This window comes from Apium graveolens, chromosome 6 (assembly GCF_009905375.1).
Source record: "Apium graveolens cultivar Ventura chromosome 6, ASM990537v1, whole genome shotgun sequence".
Taxonomy (NCBI): domain Eukaryota; kingdom Viridiplantae; phylum Streptophyta; class Magnoliopsida; order Apiales; family Apiaceae; genus Apium; species Apium graveolens.
In genome coordinates, this window is record NC_133652.1 from 140,194,047 (window position 1) to 140,200,884 (window position 6,838).

The window sequence follows — 6,838 nt, forward strand, 5'->3', positions numbered from 1 at the left end:
GAATTATTCCAAATCTCCTTTAATCGTTCATCTTGTCTCTGACATTCCTTTATCTTTTCTAACAAGATGGGTCTAACCTCGATTTGATACACTAAACTCTATTCCTCTCCTTTCTTAACAAATTCAATCCTAAATGTTTCCAATTCCTTATAATTTATGGATTCCACTTCAATACTCGGACAATTCCCTACTTGTTTCCTACTTAATGCATCAGCCACAACATTTGCCTTACCGGGGTGATATAAAATTTCACAATCATAATCTTTCAACAACTCCAACCATCTTCTCTGTCTCATATTTAAATCCGTATGTGAAAAAATATACTTTAAGCTCTGATGGTCAGTATAAATTTTGCACTTTTCCCCATACAAGTAATGTCTCCAAATCTTAAGAGCGAAAACTACTGCAGCCAATTCCAGATTGTGGGTGGGGTAGTTCTTCTCATGGTTTCTTAATTGTCGAGATGCATAAGCAATTACCTTACCGCGTTGCATTAGCACACACCCCAAACATTTTCTTGATGCATCACTATAAATCACAAAGTTTTCAGTTCCATCTGGTAATCCAAGTATCGGGGCACACGTTAGCCTTTTCTTTAACTCATCAAAACTTTGCTCATATTCGTCCTTACTTGTAAGATTCGTTAACGTTCCCGTTATCGTAGAGAAATTTTGAACAAACTTTCTATAATATCCGGCCAACCCTAAGAAACTTCGAATTTCTGTCACAGTCTTTGGTCTCTCCCAATTCATAATTACTTCAATCTTTGAAGGATCAACTGAAATTCCTTCTTCCGAAACTACATGTCCAAGAAAACTTACTCTTCTTAACCAAAACTCAAATTTTGAAAACTTAGCATACAACTGTTCTTTTCTCAAAGTTTGTAACACCATCCTCAAATGTTCTTCATGTTCTTTCTCAGTTCTCGAGTAAATAAGAATATCATTGATAAACACAATTATAAACTTATCCAGATAATTCCTAAATACTTGATTCATCAAATCCATAAATAATGCCGGTGCATTTGTCACCCCAATTGGCATCACTATAAATTCATAATGACCGTATCGAGTCCTAGATGCCGTCAATGGAATGCTTTCTTTCCTTACTCTCAACTGATGATAACCTGGACGCAAATCAATCTTCGAAAAGTAAGTGGCTCCTTGCAATTGATCAAAAAGATCGTCTATTCGTGGTAGCGGATATTTGTTCTTTACTGTCAACTTATTTAGCTCTCTATAATCAATAGGGGTGAGCGCGGTACGGGCGGTGCGGTTTTTTGCTCAAACCGCAAACCAAACCGCACATGCGGTTTGATCAAATTTCCAAACCGCAACCGCACCGCGTACCCTCAAAAACCGCATAAACCACACCACAAAAATATGGTGCGGTGCGGTTCACTGCGGTTTGTACATTACAAGTTCAAAAATTTTAAATAAATAAAAAACTTAAATAAATTAAATTTCTGAATAATATAACAAAGTCGCCAATATTCTTCAATAATACAAATTAGAAATTCCACACTGTAAAGTTTAACGTAGAAGTATGGCTCGGCAATTAAATGAGTTCACTATTAAATAGGTGGCTTTAGATTTAGCAAAAATAAATAGGTGGCTTTATACCATGTGTCTCATTATTTTTGAAGAAACACAAATAGGATGAAGCCCACGTAATAATTGATCTTGTAGAAACAAGATGATCACTAAGCAAGCACTCCTAGTGTGTTAAATGGAATCAAACTTAATAAATGAAATCATGAAATATAACTATTATATATATATATAAATATTAAATATTGCAGTGCGGTGCGGTTTGAACCGCATTTCAGAAATTTAAAACCACAACCTGCACCGCACCGCACGATTTATTAAAAATTTAAACCGCAACCGCACCACGAAAATTAAAAACCGTATTTTACGGTGCGGATTGGTGCGGTGCGAGCGGTTTTTGCGGTTTTCTGATCACCCCTAATAATCAATACATAATCTTAGAGAACCATCCTTCTTTTTCACAAACAACACTAGTGCTCCCCAAGAAGAAACACTTGGTCTAATAAACTTTTTATCCAACAACTCTTGTAATTGTACCTTAAGTTCCGCTAATGCTGTCGGTGCCATTTATATGGTGCTTTCGATATTGGTTGGGCATCCGGGATCAATTCAATCCCAAACACAACTTCTCTTTTAGGGGGCAAATGTAACGTCTGGGAAATTTATCTGTATTATATCATAATTATACTAAATTATGTGTGTTAATGTGTCATTTATGTGTAATTAACTGTCAAACCCTAATTGCTATGTGTTTCGTGCATTCTGTGTCGTCCAGGTATTTTTAAGATTTTTTTCAGATACTTTATTTTGCATTTATAGCTTTCATATCAAAAGTTATACGACCCAAACCATGATTTTAAAGCAGATATTTCAAATAAAATAATGGGCCTTATTTTTCATCAAACGGCTTTTACCATCGCATTATTCTGAACATCTAGGTATTTTACAAATTTTCTTGTTTCGCGAAAAATGACTTTTCCGGGCCTCATTGGGTGTTAAAAACCCCACAAAAATCATATTTTTATTTTTATAAAATTTTAGGACTTTCATTTATACCATTTCTTTGTATTTTTGCATTATTCACCAGTTTTGGAAAATTTTGGCATATATATTGTATATATAAAATATTTATAAATTAAATTTTAATACTCAAAAATTATAAAATTAGGGGCTTACTAATTTTAAAAGATGTAGAAATAGGGCCTTAATTTTAATTTGGTGTATTAATTTTACTACTATAAATAGGCTAATTTTTATTTAATTAATTATAATTAATAACCAAAAATCAGAAAATTCTCTGAAATCGGGTCGGGAAGAACCAAGTCGGGTCGAGAATTCAACCGGTGATTTCGAGCAGATTACATCACCAAATCAAGTGATTCAAGTATCCAAATTGAAGGTCTTGATCTATTCTTTATGTTTCTAGCATCAATTTCATGTTTTAATTCGTAGTTTTTGATTTTCGATTTCTAGGGTTTATGTTCGAATTAGGGCTTTTTGATTCTAGGGTTATTATGATGTTTTGATGATTAATATAGCTTCCTGATGTTATTTGCAATCGATTCATGGTGTTTAATTGAACATAACCAAATCGAGTGATTCAAGTATCCAAATTGAAGGTCTTGATCTATTCTTTATATTTTTAGCATCAATTTCATGTTTTAATTCGTAGTTTTTGATTTTTGATTTCTAGGGTTTATGTTCGAATTAGGGCTTTTTGATTCTAGGGTTATTATGATGTTTTGATGATTAATATAGCTTCCTGATGTTATTTGCAATCGATTCATGGTGTTTAATTGAACAAACGATATCTGGATAGCAAAGTTCGATTATTAGGGTTTATGTTCAATTTTCAAAACATAGCTTCGTGATTTTGGGGAATATTTGGTTCCTGATATATTAGGTGTGACGGCCTCAACCCCGGGGTCAGGAGTTGATGTCACCAACAATAATAATAACAATCATAATTCAATCCAAAACATTAATAATGCATATCTACGACCCCTTTACCAAGACCTTTTCCAGGTTTAAGTATAATTTAGGTTACAACTAATTACAACACCAACTTACGTAAACCATACTTACACCACTAACTTAATACAGCAACTCAATAGACCATCTTGTGATCCAACACAACTACCTCAGAGGAGCCTGACATGAAAGGAATCGGAACTCTGCCTGACTACCGCGGAAGAATCTCCTAGGCATCTGCAATACATATGTAAAACATTATGCAAGGGTGAGCAATCGCTTGCTCAGCAGTACCAATATATGAACAACAATAAAACAGTTTATGATAAAACAGTTATAAGAACAGAAATTATAGCTCGTGTACAAAAGCAGAGTAAACATTCATAAACTGGATATTCAAAACTAGCATGCTCTGAAAATAATAACATTAGTCGTGTGTTGTGTATAATTACCAGAATCAAAGCTTAGCATGCTATTTCATTTTCACATCATCTGTCTCAATAAGTTGAGTTGTTAATCAATTTCCAAACTGAATCAATCAAATATATTGGACGTTCAACGGGTGAAGATAGTTGATCAGTCTACCCTCACCGGACAGCGACTAACGGCCATCCAGAATAAGAATGTGTTCCGGAACTTGGGAAAAGACTAGCTAGGTCTTTCCCCCAACGCTGGATTAATCGGTTAAACAGAATGCCCAACCCAACTAGCCACTTATGCAATCACATGTTGGGCCGTTACCGAATAACGGGCCTCTTATGCAACTCCAATAGATTAAATGAATTCCCTTTTTGCCTCTTTCCAAAATTCCACGACATAGGTGGATCAAAACCTTCCACGACATAGGTGAATTGAAACCTTCTCTTTTTATCCAGTTTCCAAAATCATTGTCACCTATCTCTTTTTAAAACCATTATGTCACAGCACACTATTCAAAACTCTTTTCATTTAAATCACGCTTAGAGATAGGTGCTTTCAGAAGTTACTTTTCCCCAAAACCATTTTTAAACATCATTTTCAAATACAGGGGATACGTAACTTAAAACGTTTCTGTTCCATTACGAGATTAAAACATTAGCTATCCAAAAATACTAAACCATAAAAGAATGGTCAGGGGTACTTTCCTTGCAGAGCATTATAACTATCTCGGATTTACCTTGAACCGATTTGGGACACTCGGCTTTATCGCTTAATATTTGACTATCCTGGATCTGACTTCAACGCTCAGGTCCTTCGCTTGGAACCTCGTTGCGCTTGTCGACTGATCACTAGGTTATCTTAGTTCGACATCAATTCTTGAGTTCTTCGACTAGAACCTACAGAGCCGAAATACCCTACGTTAGACGTCTAGGTATGCTTGACATATCCTCGCTAACAACCTACCCCTTCGATATCAAATCCCGACTCGTAATTACACATATTACAATAACACACAGCAATTAGGGTTCACGTTCTCAAAATTGGTTTGGTGTTCATTTTCAGAAAAATACATATACTCGTCATTTTAAAAAAATTAGGGTTATTACTTTTTGGCAAAACAGTTCGCCGCCACATTCAATCAAATTTCGTATACAACATATATATGTTTATATATACTCGTTCGACGGCCCGATAATTATTGGATACGCTCCTGTATTTTCGTAGTTCGATTTTTCGGAAATTAGGCAGCACCGCCTTTATTTATCGGACTAACCCGTTGAACAACTCGACATCAAATCAATCACAACCAAATCCAAACCAACTACAATCCCATTTCCCAACCACCGATTTCAGTCAACAACGTCAATTCACAAATTCACCAATACCAATTAAATATAATTATTTACATCTTATATTTTTATTCGTATTTTTATAATTTTATTCAAATTTTATATTTATATATTTTAAAATATTAGGACTCGGAATAAATCATCACAGTCCACCGTCGGCTCGTCGAGGCTCATCGCCGACGGCGATAAAATTCACGGGTTCCCGATTAATTTCGGGTTTCCAACGCGTACTTCACCGATTAATAAAATTTAATTCTCGTGAATATCACATAGTTTATTTCACAAAATCTGTCAATTATACCTGCAGAAATAATAATAAAAATTTTAACCCAACATGAATCGAGTCAGACAATAGCATAACCAAAACAAATCAATCGGCAAAACCCGGAACAGGCAGTGAGACCACGGAAATAAACAGCCACGCGCCGCCATCCTCACCGAAAACCGGGAGGGGCGGTGACAGCAATAAAAAATAGAATATTAGGGAATAACTTTACCATTCACGCAACAATGATCGAGACCAGATATACACACACAGAAGTAAATATATACACACGAACAGCACAATTACCTGTTAGATATATTTGATAATGTCATGGCTAATATGTTTTATGTTTAGTTTTCAGATCTTACTTAACAGGACAAATCAGTACTTAACTGGGAATCAGTACTTATACTGGAAGTCAGGACTTAAGGATATCAGTACTTATATTATCAGGGGATAATCATCAGAAGTTGTATATCAGAACTTAAGTGCTGAAGGACGATTAGATAAGGGAAGTAGCTGATTAAAGGAAAGAAAATCGAGATAAACATAAGAAGAGATATGCATGAAGAAGTAGTTCCGTGAAGAATGGAATACTTGGAAGAAAAGATATCTGATTGATATATTTTAGGAAGCAGAATTATATTCCATATCAATTAGCGATTATCTTGTAACTGTGTAGTATATAAACACAGACATAGGGTTTACACTATAAGTGTTATCATTATTCGAGAAGATTATTCATTGTAACCCTAGCAGCTCTCGTGATACTTGTTCATCACTGAGAGGTAACAGTTCCATACTGTAACAGAGTTTATTGTTTCAATAAAGTTTGTTTTCTGTTACTTACGATACTAAAGTTCGATTTGATTGTATTATACACTGTATTCACCCCCTTTACAGTGAGTGTGACCTAACAAGTGATATCAGAGCCTATCTGTTAACACACATACAGTTAAAGATCCAAACACAATCATGTCTGACACAGAAACTCCAACTAAGCCTACCAAAACCGGAGAACCTCCAAAGACACAAATTTAAAATCGGTATGAAACCATCAGAGTTCCCATACTGAGACCATCTGAATATGGTATATGGAAGGTGAGGATGACCATGTTTCTGGAAGCCACAGATCCAGAATATCTTGATAGAATCAAGGAAGGGCCTCACAAACCAACCAAGCTCGTTGTTGCAGTTACAGGTGAAGCAGCAAAAACCGTACCAAAGGAAAAGAATGATTATACTGCTGAAGATATAGCATCAATTGCTAAGGATGCTAAGGT